Source organism: Myxocyprinus asiaticus, chromosome 42, assembly GCF_019703515.2.
Source record: "Myxocyprinus asiaticus isolate MX2 ecotype Aquarium Trade chromosome 42, UBuf_Myxa_2, whole genome shotgun sequence".
NCBI lineage: Eukaryota > Metazoa > Chordata > Actinopteri > Cypriniformes > Catostomidae > Myxocyprinus > Myxocyprinus asiaticus.
In genome coordinates, this window is record NC_059385.1 from 13,639,689 (window position 1) to 13,664,886 (window position 25,198).

General features: G+C 38.1%; 1 protein-coding gene across 9 annotated transcripts in view; it reads right to left on the reverse strand.

The window, feature by feature from the left end:
- dlg2 (discs, large homolog 2 (Drosophila)) overlaps positions 1-25,198 on the reverse strand; it is a 314,419-nt gene that overhangs the window by 148,229 nt on the left and 140,992 nt on the right. The gene's annotated exons all lie outside the window — the stretch shown is intronic.

The following is a 25,198-nucleotide window of genomic DNA, read 5'->3' on the forward strand; positions in this document are numbered from 1 at the left end:
CATTTCTCTGCCCATGTGGGTGGCTCCGAGGGGCAGTACATGTGTCTATCTCGCCTGTTTCGAGGGCTCGTCTGCCAGTGTAAGAGATGGATGCAGATCCCCAGGCTAGAGAGAAACATCATCTAACACTCCTGTGGTTCCTTTGGGACCAAACACACGATCTGTCTGCACCATCGGTGAGGGTAAACAAGAGCTGTATCCCTCACACCTCTAAAACGCTTTGGATCATTGTCAAATTCACATGAGGGTGAGAATGCTACTGTTGCTGGCAACATAACAATACTAAAAACTACTTACAACTGCATTATTTAAAGCCATAATAAGCCGTAAATGTATAAAACAATATAATAAAAATATAACTGATATCTCTTTAAAGGAATGTTCTGGGTTCAATTCAAGTTAAGCTCAATCGACAGCTTTTGTGACATAATGTTGATTAATATATACACTGGTGGCCAAAAGTTTGGAATAACATACAGATTTTGCTGTTTCGGAAGGAAATTGGTACTTTAATTCACCAAAGTGCCATTCAGCTGATCACAAAGTATAGTCAGGATATTACTGGTGTAAAAAACAGCACCATCACTATTTGAAAAAAGTCATTTTTGATCAAATCTATACAGGCCCCATTTCCAGCAGCCATCACTCCAACACCTTATCCTTGAGTAATCATGCTAAATTGCTAATTTGGTACTAGAAAATCACTTGCCATTATATCAAACACAGTTGAAAGCTATTTGGTACGTTAAATGAAGCTTAACATTGTATTTGTGTTTGTTTTTGAGTTGCCACAGTATGCAATAGACTGGCATGTCTTAAGGTCAATATTAGGTCAGAAATGGCAAAAAAGAAACAACTTTCTCTAGAAACTCGTCAGTCAATACAATCAAGGCTATACAATGCTTGAAACTGCAAAAAAAATGAAGATTTCATACAAAGGTGTACACTACAGTCTTCAAAGACAAAGGACAACTGGCTCTAACAAGGACAGAAAGAGATGTGGAAGGCCAGATGTACAAATAAACAAGAGGATAAGTACATCAGAATCTCTAGTTTGAGAAATAGATGCCTCACATGTCCTCAGCTGACAGCTTCATTGAATTCTACCTGCTCAACACCAGTTTTATGTACAACAGTAAAGAGAAGACTCAGAGGTGCAGGTCTTATGGGAAGAATTGCAAAGAAAAAGCCACTTTTGAAACAGAAAAACAAAAAGAAAAGGTTAGAGTTGGGCAAAGAAACACAGACATTGGACAACAGATAATTGGAAAAGAGTGTTATGGATCTTAACCCCATTGAGATTTTGTGGGATCAGCTAGACTGTAAGGTGTGTGAGAAGTGCCTGACAAGACAGCCACATCTATGGCAAGTGCTACAGGAAGCGTGGGGTGAATTGTCACCTGAGTATCTGGACAAACTGACAGCTAGAATGTCAAGGATCTGCAAAGCTGTCATTGCTGCACGTGGAGGATTTTTTGATGAGAACTCTTTGAAGTAGTTTTAGAAGTTCTGAAATGTTTTTTCAAATTGTTATAGTAATTTTTCACATTATTAATGTCCTGACTATACATTGTGATCAGCTGAATGCCACTTTAGTGAATAAAAGTACAGATTTCTTTCAATAAGAGCAAAATCTGTACATTATAACAAACATTTGGCCACCAGTGTATATATAAAAATGAATCGTGCCTCATTTACTTAAAAAAAAATAAATAATCTTTGTTACAGTGAGGTTCATAAATGATAAAATACTCACTTTTTCAAAAGTATAAACAAAATATTTACACATTATATGTGTTAACATGATTTTAGTGGCATAAAGTCAGGGATTTACTACCATTACGACATTTACGAGGTTACAGTGTTTACCGGTGTTATGTCGTCATGACAACAAATTAGTAATATTGGAAATGACTTTACACAGATAAGTTAAGTAAACGATTGTATCACACTAAATCATGTTAACACATGCAATGTTTACATCTTGTGGCTATACTTTTGCATATACTTTTAAATGAGGGAGAACTATTCCTTTAAAAGAAGCCATGGTTCCTGACGCAATCAACATTTGTACACACCTACAGTGACTAATAGTCATTTGGTATCACTTTTACACTGCCTAGCTATAATAAGAATGCTCTGCATTTTCAAGAGCCATCATTTTTAACAGTCATTTGACACCTGGATCAATGGTCAGCCCTCAAACTTCTGAGTACTTCTCACACACTAATTTTTCACACTGATCTGCTAAGTGGGTGTGTGTGTGTGTGTACAGTGGGAGGAGAGATTTCATTATTCCTCCTTCCGCTCACCATCACACCCCAGCATGCGTTTTCACACACCACAAATGAGTTTAATTTGATCCTCACCGAACGCTTTTGCCAACACATCACACAAAGAAACGCACTCATCAGCAATGTGAAAGAACATTGCCTATACACTGCCATCCTCTAGCCTCTTTAAACTGTGCTCAGAACAGCTCACACTACTTATCCTGGCCATACTGAAAAGAGCTTTACAGAGCCTGCGTGTCAAATCCAATAGTTCACCTAAAAATCATGTTAGCACCCATATTTTTTCTTTTGAAACAGTGAGCAATTTAACATTTACAAATTGGCCACATTCACTTCCATTGTAAGTGCCTCATTGGAACCCAGATTTTTGCTTCTTTTAAAGAAAATGAGAAAAACAAGTCGAAATAAATTTTTGTGGTAATCAATATTATGCTATAAATGCTGTCATTTGAGCTTAAATTGTATTGAACTTGATATTTTCCTTTAATGAATTCAATCCAAAATGTTACCTTGTTGAAGTGGTATGGGACCGATTGTTTTGGTACAGATCCGAGTGTGATTGCTGTGTTCATGTAGGCCTAAATGAACCGAACTAAGGGAGGAAACACACCAGGTTCCGAAACAAATGCTCCAAATGAGCCAGGTTTGAAAAGCCCCAAAGATGCATGTTTTTGTGCAGAAATACTGCACAAAAAGTGGCCCAACCATTTAGTGAATTTACAAGTGTAGTATGGGATCAACAATAAGGCAGGGATATGACTCGCTCCAGTGGGGGAGAGTGGAGGTGTATTGGAGTTACGGAAGACTTGACTTATAACATTACTCACTAATGTTCTCCAACCACATTGCACTGTACAAAATACTGGAGTAAAAGCTTTATAGAGAGAGGTGAGACAGACAGACTCGAAAACATAGAGCAAATGGCCAACACGAGTAGCTGTATGTAAAAACAAACAAAACAAAAAAACAGCAGGCATATTAAACATATTGTAGAAAACTCTAATGAACTATAATAAGGTGCGCAATAGAGCAGGTATTTGATTCGTGCCAAGAATAAATGTTTCAGGCTTGGCTGAGTTAATAACTCATGGTACACAGTGTTGCAAGAGCATGAAGGGAAAGATATATTTTTTTCAGTTTTCATTTTCATTTTCTTGTATCAAGATAATGAATGCATGAAGACGTTAGCAAAGAAACATGTATAGCTCCAGGTTCATGTATTAACTTCTAATTCAGTTAAATGTTTACACAAAGTACAGCCATCTTTGAAAATGTGCCTCTCAAATACAGACATTAATCAAACAAGTTTTTTTTTTTTTTTTTTGCTAAAATTGAGCCCAATTCGACCCCATATACTTAATATTACTAAAAAAGGGAAGCAGATACTGAATTCAATCAAACTGTGATTTTACAAGCTAGAGAATACACTGTGGAGTTTAACTAGGAAAAATAAAATAAAATACATTTTATTTGAGGTAATATATCATTCCTTTGGTGAATCAATAAACTCTCTATTTTGCTAAATGAGTACACCTTGAGCTTGTTACATAACAATTGCACTTCATCCTGAATTTGCATTCTAACTGCAAAAAGTTATTATGAATGTTACATAATTTCAGGACTGAGAGGAGTAAAGTGAAGAAACCTGTTCTACATCTGTTACAGTCACAAGAAAAAAATCACAATGTATGGTGGAGTCTTTAAATGTATAGTTCACCCAAAAATGAAAAGTCTGTCATCATTTACTAACCCACATGTCCTTTTTGGAGCTCGACAGCATCCTATGACCATTCACTTTCTTTGCATGGAAAACAGCAGTGTGTACTTGCTGCTAAACGTCTCTTTTGTGTTCCACAGAAGAAAGTAATTTGGGTTTGATACAACATGAAAGTAAATAAATTTGTGCCAACCGCATTATGAGATTTTTTGGAATATAAATCAAACTCTATGTGTGGAACATGGAACGTGTTTAATTAAAACCTATCCTAATCCAAATCTCGCTTCAGGCAAGTCACACCTTTGGACTGATGGCAAATTCAAAACACAAATTACAGTTCAATGGAGGAGCTTAATATTCATTTCAGCAGGCGCTGCATATTAGTTTTCATTTCTAAGATCTGTTATCTGGGAAAAAAAGTTGCTTGCATTAGCAAAGTTCCTTCATTGTCAGGTCTGCCTTTGATCATCCTGCAGTGTATCTGTAATAGATAGGCTACGGTGGTACGTATTTGAGGCTGCATGCAGTACAGCGCGGCTATTGATTTTTGTGTGCTGGGGAGCTCTGTGTACACAGGGAAATTTCCTTACACTGCCTGCTTGTGTCTAGGAAATGAATGGGCCGGGGGGCAATGCACTCTCTAAATAATAGGTCTACCCCAGAGGACAAGTGATTGAGAAAGCAGCAGTACACCATTGTTGACTCTCTCTAAGCAAGTAAGCACATCCTACACTCTATCACCAACAGAGAGCCCATCAGAACCCGCAGACCGATGGGTCATTTAGTCCTTTAGTCTCTGTTCATTAAAGAAGAGTTTAATGCAGTAAGTAAAATCCCCTCCTGGAATAGGAGGGGCAAACAGGCTGAGCACACACAAAGTCTCACAGACACAAGGCAAGTCAGGTCACTTATTGTAACAGCTCCTATCTACTTGAATGGGGAAAGACAATCTACAAAACCATTGGTGAAGATTGTGTTCAAATATCATCAGCAATAAAATCTGACAACATTGGTATTATAAATAGTATTTCTTCATGCTCATGCTCATTTTTCAGGCTGTTTCAGCTAATGCACATTCTAGCGTAAACAACCAGCCGATAAATTAATGTGCATAACTGACAGCCCTATCGCTAACACAAATATACATAAAACACACCTCTCATTTCAGAATCCTTGCTCGTCAATTGCTCTTCCTCCTGAATTTACACTCTAAGCACTTATCATACACGATCACAATCCACGTGTACACACACACATTAAGATTCAAGCCATGCATTCAGAAAAACAGTTATTCCTCATCTGAAAGGGTAAAACCATTTCTCGCTCTGATATGCCACTCATGGGCAAAATACTAAAATCAATCATATATCATCTGAAGGTGATAGCCGCTGAGCATCAGGAGATGGAGGAAGAAAACGTGTCTGTACACCTTTATATGACAGAGCCTTTGATACAATGATAAAACCAGGAGCTGCAATATGCAGATGTTACAGAAAGAAAGAAAGAAAGATTTCTTGGCTATAACAATAGGAGATCCCACATTTATTACTGCTGGCAGACGGATCAGGCGTATTTCAGATTTTTCTAACAGGTTGTAATGTTGAGATTTAAACAGCTTATCAAATGTGTGCATTACACAACTGTGTTAGCAGAACTCACACACACAATCAAATCAGTATTATCACAGTGGAGCACAGTCTCACACACAGCCATACAGTACAATCCCATTGATCCCAGTTAAATTACTAACTTGCATCATGACCTTGACTCCATGTGCCACCCACATGCTCAGTTATGTCAGAGAGCAGCTTCAAACACAAACTCAACAAACCAACCAAACCATCAAACAAAGACTAGGATGAACATTTGATCCATGGTCTGAGTAACTATTATGACATTCCGCTATCTGCCATTACAAATAAACAAAAAATAAAAATAAAAAATAAAAATACATGAACTGCAGATGCTTTCAGTGTCATCAGTCAAAATTCAAAACCATGAAAGCACATTTCCCATAGTGCACCTGTGCATAATGCATAAATGAATAAAGGAATGCTCTACCAATCCCTCCTGCAGAGCGGCCTACATGTCATAGGTGGGATGCGTTGGTATGCATGAGGAACGTACGGCTCAGAAAACCGTTAAGGCGCTGTAGTAGTGGTGGGCAGACTCCTGGCACGAGCAAAGGGCAGATGCTCTGACAGGGGTCCACATCAAAGTGATTCGTTGCTTGGGCTCCAGCAGAATCCTTTAACCCCTGACTGTCCTGCCTATAGCAGCCTCTTCATTTGCATTTAACACAGCACGAAAAGGCAACCACAAGGACTTAATTTGAAAGGGGGGCACTGTGGCTTTTATGGGACCTTCATGGCCTGAAACTTCCTTATTGATGATCAGCAAAGAGAAAAATAACAGTATGATTCAGTAAAGACAGTGTTGTAGAGCTTGTCGAAAGAGCTAAATTTGATCCTGTAATGTTAAGGCAGAATGTTAGCCTCAGTCACCAATCACTTTCATTGTATGGGAAAAAAAGATGCATTGTAAGTGATTGGTGACTAAGGCTAACCTTCTGCCGAACATCTCCTTTTGTACCGCGCAGAAGAAAGAAAGACAAAGGGTATGGAACAGGTTTGTAGGCTTATTTTTTTAATTTATTTTTTGGATTTTCTCCCCTTTTCTCCCTCAATGCGCTCTAGGTCCTTGTGGTGGTGTAGTGACTCGCCTCAATCCGGGTGGTGGAGGACGAATCTCAGTTGCCTCCGCTTCTGAGACAGTCAATCCATGCATCTTATCACGTGGCTTGTTGAGCGCATTACCGGGGAGACCTAGTGCGTGTGGAGGCTTCATGCTATTCTCTGCGGCATCCACGCACAACTCACCACGCCCCCCACCGAGAGCGAGAACCACATTATAGCGACCACGAGGAGGTTAGCCCAACGTGACTCTACCCACCCTTGCAACTGGGCCAATTGGTTGCTTAGGAAGCCTGACTGGAATCACTCAGCACGCCCTGGATTTGAACTTACGATTCCAGGTGTGGAAGTCAGCGTCTTTACTTGCTGAGCTACCCAGGTGCCCTGGCTTACTTTTTTAAGTGTTGGCACTTGGTGGTTGGTGCTAGTGAACTAAAAAAAGAAATTTTAATGAATTAGCACACAGAGGATTATGGTCAAAACTTTAAAATTATTTATATTCATATTATAATTTTAGGTTCATTTTTAAATTAATAATAATAATAATATTATTATTATTAAATATATATATATATATATATATATATATATATATATATATATATATATATATATATATATATATATATATATATATATATATATAATGTTGGCAGAGAGTCTGTAACTTATTGTTCATGATTCTAACTCCAACTATCAAAACATACAGAATGTTTGTGATTTCAAAATCAAGCCAACATCAAAATTTGTTTCGGAAACTAACATTTTTTACTTCAACTACTACAACTACTACAATTTGTACAATACAATTTGAATGACTTATTGGATATAATTTCATATTGGATAAACTAATTTTTTCTTTCTATAAACATTCATGACAAAATAAATCATGGTACTGCAACACCATCATAATTTCCTTGAACTGACATTTGCCCCAACCATCACATCATTTTTATTTCCTTATTTCCTGCTATTAAAAAAACAACATTTGGTAAAAAATAAAACAGATATCACTCTCATCCATCCATCCATCAATCCATCTTTTTGTTTTTGCTTTTCACGCTGGCACCACCCACGTAATGATACGTCATGCGAATGTTCGGTTTTCACTGGCTTCTAAAAACCCTTGACAATTGGGGTCAATGTTAAAACTGTTTGAACTTTGAGCAATGCGATGCGTTACAACACTTGACCTTCGTGCAACACTGCATCAAGTTACAGGTGTAAAGCTGAACTCTACGGAGTTCAGTGCATTGGGGGATGTGGACACAAACCATGTAAAAGTCCTTAAAAAGGAATATTCTGGATTCAATACAAGTTAAGCTCAATTGACAGCATTTGTGGCATAATATTGATTATCACAAATTCATTTTGACTTGCCCCTCCTTTTCTTAAAAAAAAAAAAAAAAGTATCTAGGTGACAGGCACTTACAGTACAATGGAAGTGAATGGGGGCCAATTTTTAAACATTAAAATATTTACCTTTTCAGAAATATAGCCAAAAGACAAGCAATATATGTGTTAACATGAATTTAGTGTGCTAAAATCACTTACTAACCTTTCTGTGAAAAGCTCTAGCCAATTTTACAACATCGTTGTTATGATGATGTAATGTCAACAAACCCAAAGACCATAAAATTAATTTGAAAGTTACTATTTAAACAACTTTACAGCTCAAATAATACATGAGTTTTAACAGAAGCATTACTGTAAGTGCTTTTATAAAATTAGAAGCATCACATATTTGTCTTTAAAACCTCAAAAAATTGTTCACATCCACTTCCAGTGTAAGTGCCTCACTGTAACCCAGATTTTTGCTTTTTTTTTTACAGAAAAGGAGGGACGAGTCAATTTTTTTTTTTTTTTTTTTTTTTTTGTGGTAATCAACATTATGCCACAAATGCTGTCGATTGAGCTTAACTTGTATTAAACCCAGAATATTCCTTTAGTTCTGCCTCCCTCTCAAACTGTTAACAGGAAATAGGGGGAAAATGTGAAGCTAAAAAACCTTTAAACGAGATACTTCTCCTTAAATTGCCATTGATCCTCTGAAATGGATGTATAGAAGGAATACTTTCTGTGCACGCTGAAATATCAACATGAAATTAGACACAACTGTGCGGATGACAGTTCAATCAAGGTCTTTTTAAAAGAAGCACAGGAAGAGACCTCAGCAATCTGTCCCTTCCTGGAAAGCTCCCACTCCATGCCATATGCATTCACCCTCTAATAGCAAATCAGTTTCTCCTGAGGCCTTATTGTGTAATGGATTCTGCTTGAAATGCAACCTCTTTGCCACCACTCAGTCAGTTTCCCCTCTCTGTTCCTTCCAACTGCCTCTCTCCCTTGGTCTTATGCCTGTGGTGGGTAATTTGGGGTGTTAATTGCAGTGTGTTATTGTGCCCTATCAGGTTTGAAAGGAAGCACTGGGAAGCCACTTTAAGACGCTAACATGCATACGCACACAGAACTCTCCATGGTGCTGAAACACTATCTTGTACTTCACACAAATGATCTGTCTCAAAGGGACCTGTTAGCTCTCTATCTCTCTCTCTGTCAGTGACTTGCCACTTTAAACTGCAATCAAACTGAGTTATATTTTACAAATGCACCAGCCTTCCCTAGCAATCAGCTGAACCGCAGGGAAGACTCATATGCTATATTTAATCTACCAATGACTAGTTGGTAAAAGCGGTAAAATAGCTGGATCGCTGTTAAAAGCACTGGAAAATATTTTGTCGCAGGCATACATTTTCCTCCTGTTAACAGAGCTGTGAGGTGTGTACTGATGTAGCCGAGGCTTGAGTCTCCAGGTGCGCTCAAGGAAATTAATGGTGGCCGGTACTTGAACACACCAACACAAATCAGGGTGCGTGAGAGAAGAGTGGTTCACAGCAACAGAGAATGAGGCTGATAAGAGTGCTGGTGTCAGATATATACAGGAAGATAAAGCGAGGGAGAGACCAAGGACCCTAGCAGACCAAGTCCCACCAGAACACTGTATTGTAATCAGGGGGGTTAGGAACAATACATATAAATTCATATGAAATACTTTTTTAAAGCTTAAAACTAAACTTTCCAAAAATGTCAGTTTTGGCATTAAAGCTTTTTTTTTTTTTCTCCATGTTAAAATACTTAATCTTATCCCAGTGTAATGTGTTTATACATTTATGAGCAGGTGCTGAATTGGGTTGGAATGGTCCGGGAACGACATTCTGGCCACTTCAATTTAAAAAAGAGAAAAAATGGGCAATTTCTTTGTCAATCGATTCCATGGCATTTTTGAAGTACTCTCAGACAAAAAGGTACTAAACTGTACCTTTAAAGGTTCAAACCTTAAGGAAACATAAAGGTACTCAGCAAGTACATTTTTGTTCCAAAAGGAATAAAACATTAACAGTAAATGTGCATTTAAATGGTAAACAATAGCCATTAGGGTACAATTAGGGTACCAAAATGAGTTATACATTTTAACTAGTGGTACAAAAACAGGTCCCCTTGTGGGTACCACCCCAGTAATTGCCCTTGTATCTTAAAAAGTACTTCTTTTATTTATTAATTAATTAATTTATTTTTTTACTCAGAGTGTATGTGTGTACTCATTAGCAGTATGCATTCATTTAATTTCCTCCTTTTTTTTTTTTTTTTTTTTTAATGTTTATTTTCTAGCAAATATTCAATGGGGTCCATAAGTGAAAATGCTTTTATTGTCTCTTACAATACAAATATTTCCATTACAAATTACATTATCAGTTTAATAATTTGAGTGAAAGTTGAAAGTAATCCAAAGTATTACATCAGGCCAAAGTAATAGTTGATTTGTTGTTCTGCTTTTTAGCATATGTGATACTAACATTTGTGTTTAAATTTGTATTTACATTATTTTTATTTATCATGATTTGTATTGTGTTAATTCTTAGGTGCGTGTCATGATGGACCTGAAGACTGCCAGTCAGTGGTGTGTGGAGCACTGTAAGGACCTTATTGGTTCAGATGAAGATGAAGAAGTTGCTGAGGCCCTGGACAGGTTCCTCAGTGCAGAATTCTCAGAGGACAGACATGATGCTGTAGAGTCATTCGTCTTTGTGTTTACATTTATGCTGGACATGCATACAATTCTTGAGCATGTTGTAGATAAAATGAATCTAATGATCTACTGTCGAACAGGGGTACAAAGCCCAGGTACATAGCAGGCAATTATTTTTTTAAATTATAACACTGAATCACAAAGTAATTGTAATAATAGTTCAAACTGTGTATCAATCATATATATATATTTTGTTCCATTTTGTGATCATTTATCATATATGTATTATATATTGTTCAAAAATAGCAACTGTAAATAGCCCAAACTGTTTCATTGATGTACATAAGTGTCATGTTTCTTTCATATTGTATTATTTATTACTTTATTATTATTATTTAATAAAGTCATAACAATCAACTGTCTTTTGTTAAATTATTTCTGGTCTCTTTAAAATTACTGGTATTTCAGCAGTAGCCGCACTTCCGGGCTCTTCTTTCACACAATTCAATGTTTTAATGGTCTATTAAGCAATACATGATTTAACAAAAAGTTATTTTAAAGTGATACTTATGGTCTACAGTGCAGAAATATACACAGGTGCTTTTTAAGTTTAAATTTAATTAGTTATATAATCATTTGTCTGACGTGAAACAAGTTAAATACACATCATTGTACTCATAAACCAAATTTTCTAAAGCCTGAGGAATATGGAATGTGAAATTATACAAGAAAAAGTTCATTTTAAATTGCAGCAGACATGAATTATGCATGTATTTCGTCAGTATTGCATGATTTTATTTCGCACATTTTTCACAAAGAGACATTACACGCCGCATCCCGTCAGATCTTCAATCTGCCCTTATATTAGTCATCGCAGTTGTACTGTAGTTAAAGGTGCAGTATGTAACAATTTTTATGTAATATTCGGCTTGTAACACAACTTAAAAAATGAGCCCTTCCTGGACTTCCTAGGTTGCCTATTAAAGCCTGTAGGCTGATTTTCATGCGAAGGGAGCAGGTCGGTTTTGCTGGGAAAATCCAACGGATGTGACGTTTATGCGCGCTCCCGAGAGCCTTGCTTCAGACAGTAATAGCTTCTTTTCCGCTATTCAACAGTGACAACAAACTGCAACACTAGGTAACGTTATCTTAGTGATGGAATCCAGCAAACGTCCAGCTCCCAGCACAACACCAACTCCTACACAAACTCTGAGTAAGCCAAAAAAAACAAATAAAAAAAAAAAACACATTTATCTACTGAATCCTGTCTGGCTAAGTGGGAACGTGATCGTGGTCGAGCGAAAACTAGAGTGAACATCGGCAGGGCATTTGATTCCTGGAGGGACATTCCTTCGGTTTTGGGGATCAAAACCGACCCTGAATTGGCGTTCTTCTTATTGGACAGGTAAGCTTACAAAACTGCAAAGCATGTGAAATATAGTGCCATAAGGATTGATCTGGATAATTTTAGCTAACTTGATCTTGCCTGCTAATGCTAACGAATTGCAAGCTACCTTGCTTGGTAACTTTCAAATAACTTGAACGATCTTCTCTTTATACTAAAAGTCAGGTTTACAGGATAAATTTAAGCAAATACGCTGGTTTCTTGATCATAGTACAACATATGACATACAAAACATACAACAGTGCAACATAACATTGCTGTGCAACAGTAAACTGTCTGGTATAGTTCGGTAGTATGTAGCTGTATGTGTGTATCAGTATGCTATGTTAGCTGATAAGTAGTTTTAGTTTAGTCTCAAAGTTTGTAGTAAAACAATCATAACTGTGTAATTTTAATTATGCTACCTCATCTGTCAGCATGATGCCAGTGAATCATGTTCAGTCTCTTTGTATGTTACGTCATTGTTTTGGCTGATGCTCGCTCGCTCGTGTCCCTATGGAGTGTGTGTGCGAGCACGAGCAACAGGTAGCTGGTTGCAGTTCATGCAGTTAATGGCCACAGGTGTCATTAATAACAAGGGTTTCTGAATCTTACATACTGCACCTTTAAAATCAACAATTTTCAACTTCAGGGTCTGTGTGATGTCTTAAGTGCCAACAGCAGCTGCAGGATAATCAGATTTTATTAGAGCAGAGGTGAACATAATGACTGTGAACTATGATTTATATAAAATCCACCGATCTTATGAAAATGGGGTGTTTCAATCCCACTCATAAAACTATATGTCATTTACAGCTCAATTTTAAGGCAACGCTCATAGGAAACTCTTCTTTTTGCAGTCTTTTTGCTGTCACCGGCGAGTGCATTTCCGGTTTCGACATCGCGAGTGCATGTGACGTCACAGCAAAGAGCACATGCGTGAGCCTCTGTGTGCATGTCTGCAGTGCGCATGCGTGAGGCTGAGAGTGCATGTCTAAGAGTGCATTTCTAATGTCTGCAGCAAGACCCTATTGGAGAATTTGGTTATTTGGTACTTGTTTTTAACTCTCTCGTCTCTTGTTCTTCTTTATTTATGCAATGCGATTTTGTTACAATGTGAAGGTGAGGGTTAATTTCATTTCAAACTAAACTGTATGTTCCAATTGACCCTTCACTAAGCCCCACTAAGCCCTGCGCTTAGTGAAGCGCTACTGACCAATCCTGACATGCATTTTCTACTTTCCAATGACAGCCTATGGAAGTAACGTGTGTTTGAATACTTTTAAGTGGATTTTATCAAAATAATCAAAAACATGTAAACACGTTGTTTCTGGGTCATTTTTAATAGTGACATTAGTTACCCAGAGAGGATACCCACAGTGTTTTTCTTTCTTTTTAAAAAATAATCTTTAAATAAATCTGGAGAAGAGCATGTTATGGATTAAAATGTGTCCAAATGAACATACAGGTGCATCTCAATAAATTAGAATGTCGTGGAAAAGTTCATTTATTTCAGTAATTCAACTCAAATTGTGAAACTCGTGTATTAAATAAATTCAATGCACACAGACTGAAGTAGTTTAAGTCTTTGATTCTTTTAATTGTGATGATTTTGGCTCACATTTAACAAAAACCCACTAATTCACTATCTCAAAAAATTAGAATATGGTGACATGCCAATCAGCTAATCAACTCAAAACACCTGCAAAGGTTTCCTGAGCCTTCAAAATGGTCTCTCAGTTTGGTTCACTAGGCTACACAATCATGGGGAAGACTGCTGATCTGACAGTTGTCCAGAAGACAATCACTGACACCCTTCACAAGGAGGGTAAGCCACAAACATTCATTGCCAAAGAAGCTGGCTGTTCACAGAGTGCTGTATCCAAGCATGCACAACCAACCGAGAGAACTGCAGCCTTATGAGGATTGTCAAGCAAAATCGATTCAAGAATTTGGGTGAACTTCACAAGGAATGGACTGAGGCTGGGGTCAAGGCATCAAGAGCCACCACACACAGACGTGTCAAGGAATTTGGCTACAGTTGTCGTATTCCTCTTGTTAAGCCACTCCTGAACCACAGACAACGTCAGAGGCGTCTTACCTGGGCTAAGGAGTAGAAGAACTGGACTGTTGCCCAGTGGTCCAAAGTCCTCTTTTCAGATGAGAGCAAGTTTTGTATTTCATTTGGAAACCAAGGTCCTAGAGTCTGGAGGAAGGGTGGAGAAGCTCATAGCCCAAGTTGCTTGAAGTCCAGTGTTAAGTTTCCACAGTCTGTGACGATTTGGGGTGCAATGTCATCTGCTGGTGTTGGTCCATTGTGTTTTTTGAAAACCAAAGTCACTGCACTCGTTTACCAAGAAATTTTGGAGCACTTCATGCTTCCTTCTGCTGAAAGATGCTGATTTCATTTTCCAGCAGGATTTGGCACCTGCCCACACTGCCAAAAGCACCAAAAGTTGGTTAAATGACCATGGTGTTGGTGTGCTTGACTGGCCAGCAAACTCACCAGACCTGAACCCCATAGAGAATCTATGGGGTATTGTCAAGAGGAAAATGAGAAACAAGAGACCAAAAAATGCAGATGAGCTGAAGGCCACTGTCAAAGAAACCTGGGCTTCCATACCACCTCAGCAGTGCCACAAACTGATCACCTCCATGCCACGCCGAATTGAGGCAGTAATTAAAGCAAAAGGAGCCCTTACCAAGTATTCAGTACATATACAGTAAATGAACATACTTTCCAGAAGGCCAACAATTCACTAAAAAATTTTTTTTATTGGTCTTATGATGTATTCTAATTTTTTGAGATAGTGAATTGGTGGGTTTTTGTTAAATGTGAGCCAAAATCATCACAATTAAAAGAACCAAAGACTTAAACTACTTCAGTCTGTGTGCACTGAATTTATTTAATACACGAGTTTCACAATTTGAGTTGAATTACTGAAATAAATGAACTTTTCCATGACATTCTAATTTATTGAGATGCACCTGTATAACATGTGCAACGACACCTACATTTGCTCCAATGTAAATTAAAGCTAATGACTGAACGTTAATTAATGTATTGATTCAAGTCATAGTAAAACCTATAGTAAATAAAGTTCACAGCATCAAAATTAGTTTGTTATGAGACGTTATAAACAGCTCTGTTCACTTACGCTAATGTCATTAGATGTGTAATCGCTATTAAATGAAGTTTTTTTTTCTTTTTCAAGTGACTGTAATAATCATATACCTTGATTCTGATTCACAGTCTTCATAGTTTTTAATCAAATTACTGTGTAATTTAACAATTTCTTTAACAAAAAGCCTCAGATAGATATGCATTACAATGTCACTCTTCATACCAGGCCACGGAAAAATATTATCCATTCCGTTTATGAGAATATTTAGCCAAAAACCACATTGTTCACAGCAACCTCCCATTCATTCCAATATATGAAATTACTCTGACGTCACATCGCAGGAAACCGCGCTTCTGGGTTCTTTCGAGCAGCAGATTTCAGTGGTGGAAATAGACTGCGCAGCACTTTTAATAGTCTTTTAAGCTGAGGGGCCTGGGTAGCTCAGTGGTAAAATACACTGGCTACCACCCCTGGAGTTCACAAGTTCACTAGTTCGAATCCCAGGGCGTGCTGAGTGACTCCAGCCAGGTCTCCTAAGCAACCAAATTGGCCCGGTTGCTAGGGAGGGTAGAGTCACATGGGGTAATCTCCTCGTGGTCGCTATAATGTGGTTCATTCTCGGTGGGGCATGTGGTGAGTTGAGCGCGGATGCCGCGGTGGATGGCATGAAGCCTCCACACGCGCTATGTTTCCGTGGCAACGCGCTCAACAAGCCACGTGATAAGATGCGTGGGTTGATGGTCTCAGAAGTGGGGGCAACTGAGATTCGTCCTCCACCACCCGGATTGAGGCAAATCACTACGTGACCACAAGGACTTAAAAAGTGCACTGGGAATTGGGCATTCCAAATTGGGTGAAAAAGGGGAAAAATCCACACCAAACAAATTGTCTTTTAAGCTCTATAGAATGTAATTAAATGTTAATAAAAGTTAATATTGGTGTGCTGAGTGACTTCAGCCAGGTCTCCTAAGCAACTAAATTGGCCTGGTTGCTAGGGAGGGTAGAATCACATGGGGTAACCTCCTGGTGGTCACGATTAGTGGTTCTCGCTCTCAGTGTGGCATGTGGTAAGTTGTGTGTGGATCGCGGAGAGTAGCATGAGCCTCCACATGCTGTGAGTCTCCACGGTGTCACGCAACTGAAACTTGTCCTCCACCACCCGGATTGAGGTGAGTAACTGCACCACCATGAAGACGTGGGAATTGGGCATTCCAAATTAGAAGAAAAGAGGATAAAGTAAATAAATAAATAAATAAATAACAATTCATGTTGGATCATAATTTCTTTTTTTCTAGTAAGACCTTTGATATTAGGGCAAAAATCATATTCTTGATAATAATTTTTGAATTGTTTTCCTGTAAAAATATCTAAAAATCCTTAAAACAAGATCAATTTGATTTATCTTGTTTTAGAAACAACACTGCATAAGATATTTAGGTTTTTCAGAGAATGTATTTTTAACATTTGTATTTTTATAGTCAGAACAAGTGAAAAAAAATCTACCAGTGCTGAATAAGTAATCTAAAGTATTTAGAATATGTTACTGACCTTGAGTAATCTAATGAAATACGTTACAAATTACATTTTACAGCATGTATTCTGTAATCTGTAGTGGAATACATTTTGAAAGTAACCCTCCCAACCATGCGTATAGGCCACAGTATAAGCCATTTATAAGTGTGACTCTGTGGTGTTTTCAAAACATTGACACTCTGTCATTAGTATTTTCATCATAAAAGTTTAACAAATAGGCCTAATAAGGCAACTTTTTCCCATCTCAGAGGCTTGATTGTTAAGTCCTTCACTTTGATTCTCCAAAAATTTACCTTTAGAATTTTATGAAAGAAACAAAGTCATGAGGGTTTGGAATTCAAAAAGGGTGAGTAAATGATAGCATAATTTTCTTATTTCGGGTGAGTTATTCCTTTAAAATACTAATTTCTTGTGGCGGATTACTTTTTTTCTTTGTACTGAACACACACACACACACAACTCTTACAAAAAAAGGGGATCATTTAATCATTTTATTTTTAAAAGCTATGATATCTTCATATCTTAAGGGAGAAAAAATGTGCAGACTGTCATATAATGAGCTGAACAGAACCAACACAAACATGTGCTCTCTGCCAGGTCCTGGAGGTCTCCAAAACCCTGAGTAAACCTACTTCACGATCTCTCTGTCGTTTAGCACTTGCAGAGCAAATCAACTCTGTTAGAGCTACTTACACTCATCAGAGATACAATGTGAAGGTGAAGGTCACACACACACACACACACACACACAATAACAAGGTCAGAGACAAGTGTGGGTCTGATTATTAAAAACATTTCAGCAGGGCGCATCTGTTACCAGGCAACTGCCAGAATCTGCCTGCATTCATGGGTTTTAAAAAAAGAAAACAGACATTAAGATGGGAAGACACAATAACAAGTGTCTATTCAAAGTCTGAGACTAATCCTAATCAATACAGTACAGGTGAGGCTTCATAGAGAATGTAACAAATAGTGTGAAAAAGGCAGTCATACATACACTATATTGCCAAAAGTATTCGCTCATCTGCCTTTAGACGCATATGAACTTAAGTGACATCCCATTCTTAATCCATAGGGTTTAATATGACGTCGGCCCACCCTTTGCAGCTATAACAGCTTCAACTCTTCTGGGAAGGCTTTCCACAAGGTTTAGGAGTGTGTTTATGGGAATTTTTGACCATTCTTCCAGAAGTGCATTTGTGAGGTCAGACACTGATGTTGGACGAGAAGGCCTGGCTCGCAGTCTTCGCTCTAATTCATCCCAAAGGTGCTCTATCGGGTTGAGGTCAGGACTCTGTGCAGGCCAGTCAAGTTCTTCCACACCAAACTCGCTCATCCATGTCTTTATGGACCTTGCTTTGTGCACTAGTGCGCAGTCATGTTGGAACAGGAAGGGGTCATCCCCAAACTGTTCCCACAAAGTTGGGAGCATGGAATTGTCCAAAATCTCTTGGTATGCTGAAGCATTCAGAGTTCCTTTCACTGGAACTAAGGGGCCAAGCCCAGCTCCTGAAAAACAACCCCACACCATAATCCCCCTCCACCAAACTTCACAGTTGGCACAATGCAGTCAGACAAGTAACGTTCTCCTGGCAACCGCCAAACCCAGACTCGTCCATCAGATTGCCAGATGGAGAAGCGTGATTCGTCACTCCAGAGAACGCGTCTCCACTGCTCTAGAGTCCAGTGGCGGCGTGCTTTACACCACTGCATCCGACGCTTTGCATTGCACTTGGTGATGTATGGCTTGGATGCAGCTGCTCGGCCATGGAAACCCATTACATGAAGCTCTCTACGCACTGTTCTGGAGCTAATCTGAAGGCCACATGAACTTTGGAGGTCTGTAGTGATTGACTCTGCAGAAAGTTGGTGACCTCTGCGCACTATACGCCTCAGCATCCGCTGACCCCGCTCTGTCATTTTACTTGGCCTACCACTTAGTTGCTGTCATTCCCAATCGCTTCCACTTTGTTATAATACCACTGACAGTTGACTGTGGAATATTTAGTAGCTAGGAAATTTCACGACTGGACTTGTTGCACATGTGGCTTCCTATCACAGTACCACGCTGGAATTCACTGAGCTCCTGAGAGCGGCCCATTCTTTCACAAATGTTTGTAGAAGCAGTCTGCATGCCTAGGTGCTTCATTTTATACACCTGTGGCCATGGAAGTGATTGGAACACCTGAATTCAATTATTTGGATGGGTGAGCGAATACTTTTGGCAATATAGTGTATCTATAATCAAAGTTTCAACTTTAAAACATTACCAAAACTATTTTTCATTATTAATTTGGCCCAAGCAAAAAAACATTTCACAACCAATGAATGGATATTTGATCCCAAAAATGATGTTTGCACCCTTTTATTGTTCCAGACCTGTATGAATTTCTTTCTTCCGTGGAACACAAAACCTCACCTGTGTTTCATGCAAGAAAGTCATATGGGTTTGGAACAACATGAGGTAACATGAGGTGGAACAACGTGAGTAAATGATGACAGAATTTTCAGTTTTGGGTGAACTATCCCTTTAAGGAACTCATACTTTCAAAACTCTTTTTTGGAAGCCTTTGTTGGCTCGCTTGTATAACAGGGGAGAAGGATGCATTTCAAACAGTCCGTAAGGGCTGATCAGAACGCTTAGATATTTTCTCTTTTATAATCCCCAGTCTCCTTAATCTGCAATTAAGGAGACAGATTAGTATTCACATCACTGTGTTTGCTTTGGTTAAGAATGACCTTCCCCATCATCTATGTGAGGAAGACATACAGATAGAGAGAGAGAGAGAGAGAGAGAGAGAGAGAGAGAGAGAGAGAGAGAGAGATAGAGAGCTAAACAAGGACAACAAGTGGTCTTTGCTTGCTAACATATTTTACTTTGTTTAACTGATACATTAGATGGACCAACCTAAAAAATGTGTGTGTGTGTGTGTATATATATATATATATACACACACACACACACACACACACATATATATATGTTTGGGCGGCACGAGGAGGACCTACACAATATTAAGCAGGTGGTTTTAATGTTGTGGCTGATTGGTGTGTGTGTGTGAATATATATATATATATATATATATATATATATATATATATATATATATACATACATACATATATATATATACATACATACATATATATATATACATACATACATATATATATATACATACATACATATATATATATACATACATACATATATATATATATATATATATATATATATATACAGGTGCATCTCAATAAATTAGAATGTTGTGGAAAAGTTCATTTATTTCAGTATTTCAACTCAAATTGTGAAACTCGTGTATTAAATAAATTCAATGCACACAGACTGAAGTAGTTTAAGTCTTTGGTTCTTTTAATTGTGATGATTTTGGCTCACATTTAACAAAAACCCACCAATCTCAAAAAATTAGAATACATCATAAGACCAATAAAAAAAACATTTTTAGTGAATTGTTGGCCTTCTGGAAAGTATGTTCATTTACTGTATATGTACTGAATACTTGGTAGGGGCTCCTTTTGCTTTAATTACTGCCTCAATTCGGTGTGGCATGGAGGTGATCAGTTTGTGGCACTGCTGAGGTGGTATGGAAGCCCAGGTTTCTTTGACAGTGGCCTTCAGCTCATCTGCATTTTTTGGTCTCTTGTTTCTCATTTTCCTCTTGACAAGGTCTGGTGAGTTTGTTCAGGTCTGGTGAGTTTGCTGGCCAGTCAAGCACACCAACACCATGGTCATTTAACCAACTTTTGGTGTTTTTGGCAGTGTGGGCAAGTGCCAAATCCTGCTGGAAAATGAAATCAGCATCTTTAAAAAGCTGGTCAGCAGAAGGAAGCATGAAGTGCTCCAAAATTTCTTGGTAAACGGGTGCAGTGACTTTGGTTTTCAAAAAACACAATGGACCAACACCAGCAGATGACATTGCACCCCAAATCATCACAGACTGTGGAAACTTAACACTGGACTTCAAGCAACTTGGGCTATGAGCTTCCTCCAGACTCTAGGACCTTGGTTTCCAAATGAAATACAAAACTTGCTCTCATCTGAAAAGAGGACTTTGGACCATTGGGCAACAGTCCAGTTCTTCTTCTCCTTAGCCCAGGTAAGACGCCTCTGACGTTGTCTGTGGTTCAGGAGTGGCTTAACAAGAGGAATACGACAACTGTAGTGTCTGTGTGTGGTGGCTCTTGATGCCTTGACCCCAGCCTCAGTCCATTCCTTGTGAAGTTCACCCAAATTCTTGAATCGATTTTGCTTGACAATCATAAGGCTGCGGTTCTCTTGGTTGGTTGTGCATCTTTTTCCTTCCACACTTTTTCCTTCCACTCAACTTTCTGTTTACATGCTTGGATACAGCACTCTGTGAACAGCCAGCTTCTTTGGCAATGATTGTTTGTGGCTTACCCTCCTTGTGAAGGGTGTCAATGATTGTCTTCTGGACAACTGTCAGATCAGCAGTCTTCTCCATGATTGTGTAGCCTAGTGAACCAAACTGAGAGACCATTTTGAAGGCTCAGGAAACTTTTGCAGGTGTTTTGAGTTGATTAGCTGATTGGCATGTCACCATATTCTAATTTTTTGAGATAGTGAATTGGTGGGTTTTTGTTAAATGTGAGCCAAAATCATCACAATTAAAAGAATCAAAGACTTAAACTACTTCAGTCTGTGTGCATTGAATTTATTTAATACACAAGTTTCACAATTTGAGTTGAATTACTGAAATAAATGAACTTTTCCACGACATTCTAATTTATTGAGATGCACCTGTATATATATATAAAAAAACCCACCAATTCACTATCTCAAAAAATTAGAATACATCATAAGACCAATAAAAAAAAACATTTTTAGTGAATTGTTGGCCTTCTGGAAAGTATGTTCATTTACTGTATATGTACTCAATACTTGGTAGGGGCTCCTTTTGCTTTAATTACTGCCTCAATTCGGCGTGGCATGGAAGTGATCAGTTTGTGGCACTGCTGAGGTGGTATGGAAGCCCAGGTTTCTTTGACAGTGGCCTTCAGCTCATCTGCATTTTTTGGTCTCTTGTTTCTCATTTTCCTCTTGACAATACCCCATAGATTCTCTATGGGGTTCAGGTCTGGTGAGTTTGCTGGCCAGTCAAGTACACCAACACCATGGTCATTTAACCAACTTTTGGTGCTTTTGGCAGTGTGGGCAGGTGCCAAATCCTGCTGGAAAATGAAATCAGCATCTTTAAAAAGCTGGTCAGCAGAAGGAAGCATGAAGTGCTCCAAAATTTCTTGGTAAATGGGTGCAGTGACTTTGGTTTTCAAAAAACACAATGGACCAACACCAGCAGATGACATTGCACCTCAAATCATCACAGACTGTGGAAACTTAACACTGGACTTCAAGCAACTTGGGCTATGAGCTTCCTCCAGACTCTAGGACCTTGGTTTCCAAATGAAATACAAAACTTGCTCTCATCTGAAAAGAGGACTTTGGACCATTGGGCAACAGTCCAGTTCTTCTTCTCCTTAGCCCAGGTAAGACGCCTCTGACGTTGTCTGTGGTTCAGGAGTGGCTTAACAAGAGGAATACGACAACTGTAGTGTCTGTGTGTGGTGGCTCTTGATGCCTTGACCCCAGCCTCAGTCCATTCCTTGTGAAGTTCACCCAAATTCTTGAATCGATTTTGCTTGACAATCATAAGGCTGCGGTTCTCTTGGTTGGTTGTGCATCTTTTTCCTTCCACACTTTTTCCTTCCACTCAACTTTCTGTTTACATGCTTGGATACAGCACTCTGTGAACAGCCAGCTTCTTTGGCAATGATTGTTTGTGGCTTACCCTCCTTGTGAAGGGTGTCAATGATTGTCTTCTGGACAACTGTCAGATCAGCAGTCTTCCCCATGATTGTGTAGCCTAGTGAACCAAACTGAGAGACCATTTTGAAGGCTCAGGAAACCTTTGCAGGTGTTTTGAGTTGATTAGCTGATTGGCATGTCACCATATTCTAATTTTTTGAGATAGTGAATTAGTGGGTTTTTGTTAAATGTGAGCCAAAATCATCACAATTAAAAGAACCAAAGACTTAAACTACTTCAGTCTGTGTGCATTGAATTTATTTAATACACGAGTTTCACAATTTGAGTTGAATTACTGAAATAAATGAACTTTTCCACGACATTCTAATTTATTGAGATGCACCTGTATATATATATATATATATATATATATATATATATAAAACACCAGAAAGAAAGACAGATGGCTAACAGGTGTGACTCTCTCTACAGGTTGTTCTCTAAACATCTGGAAGTGCTCTCTTTATTCACTCATGGGTTTCCAATTCAAAAGATGAGTCTGTTAAGATGACTGATAAACAACAACTATCCATCTGTAAGATGAACCTTTTAAGGATCCATGTCACCATTCTCACTCTGTGAATCAGTCTCTTCTGAATATGATGTGGATGATGGAAAAGAAAGTCCTAATAAGGGTCATTGTTTATCTAGGGATGATCAAAAAATATCCAGTACTCTTCAATATTTCTCTAAGACTTTGACATCCAGGCCAGCCCTGCAATCACAGCAGACTATCTAAAGTACCATACAACTCTATTCACAGGTAACACTGACATTTCAACTCTGGGATGTTTCAAGGCAAGCATTACTATAATTATTGCTTATACTTAGGGTTAGGTATTTGAACAAACCTCTAACCCTATAAGTATTTTTATCAGAAAATGTAAAAAAAGTTATAGTGTAAAAATTATACACTGTACCTTTAAGCAGCTGTTGACAATAGGCAAAATGTGCTTCTCATGAGCTACTTGTCATGCTTCTAAGTGTACATTCAGCAAATAAAAAAATCATTTATTGGCAAAACAGCTGCCGTTTTCCAACCACACTACATAAGCACAACACCTGCCATTGTTACACCATATGTAACTCTCTAAATACTCTTCGTTTGGCATAACTAAAGCAAAATCTTTCATCTCTTGATTGTGTGTCTAGGTGTGTATGCTTTTGAAAACTCATGAGTCGTGACTCTTAAAACCCCTTCAAAACACAGAGTCTTTAAACAGAGTAATGAGTTCATCTCCTTTTTTTTTTTTTTAAATAAGACCCCGGGGCCAATTTCATTAAGCTCGTGCCTCGGGCCAGACATAAGCACTTTAGTTAAAGCGATGTGACAAAAATGAAAAGACCTGAAAACAATTAGTATGCTAATGGAGCAAATTCAAGCTCCTTGACTTCACGTTACATGCTCTGAGAAAATAATGCCTATCTGTGGTAGATATTCTGTCCTTGTTAAGGTGCAACCGTGGCAAAATAGCGCCACACATACTGAATGGGAACTGAGATGCGACAGTTGTGAGAAGCAGGTTAGTAACAAATAACTAAATTAATACAGTTTCTAAAGGAAATGTGAGTCATGCTTGCTCATGCAAAACACTCTGCCACAATGCTAAGAGTGTTTGGGCTACAAAGATGTTCTGAATCGTTTTTAGCATTTTGCTATGCAGTTGCTAGGGAGTTAGGGTGGTTGCTTAGTAGCCCAAACTAAAGGAGCCCACCCTCTTTTCCATTATAGCCATTTGAAATTTACAGTCTGTCTCTTCTGGGAAAACGGACAAAAAATATGGATGACTCATCTTCTACTACACAAATTTTAGTCCAATCAAATGCTCTCTAGAATGAGAATGTCCCTCCTCTTACAACGACTAGCAAGAACCAAAACCATGGCTTGTGGCTGTGATGTAACTTGCCAATAGAGCGCAATAATCTGGTTTCAGAAGTAAAAAATTCCTTATTTTTTCCATAGAGGAATTCATTATTAATGATAACTTATAATATTTTAAAGATAGACCTACCACAAGCTTTGAGGTTTTTAATTAATGGTATATGCTTCCACTGAAGCCATCAGTTTGCGTTAATTGATCTTTTTTTTGTGTGTGTGTGTGTGTGTGTTTAAAGGAATATTCCTGGTTCAATACATGTTAAGCTCAATCGATAGCATTGGTGGCATAATATTGATTATCACAAACATTTATTTTGACTTGCCCCTACTTTTCTTTAAAAAAGCAAAAATCGAGGTTACAGTGAGACACAAACAATGGAAGTGAATGGGGGCCAATCCGTTAATGTTAAAATACTCACTTTTTCAAAAGTATAGCCACAAGATGCAAACAATATGTGTGTTAACATGATTTCAGTGTGATAAAATCACTTACTAACCTATTCTGTGTAAAGTTCTAGCCAATTTTACAACTTCATTCCCATGACAATGAAAGGTCAGCAAACCCTAAAACCCTAAAACAGCTGTAAAAATTAGAATTTAAACAACTTTATAGCTCAAATAATACATGAGTTTTAACATAAGAATGAATGTAAGTGCTTTTATAAAATTATAAGCTTCACATTTCTGCCTTTAAACTCTCC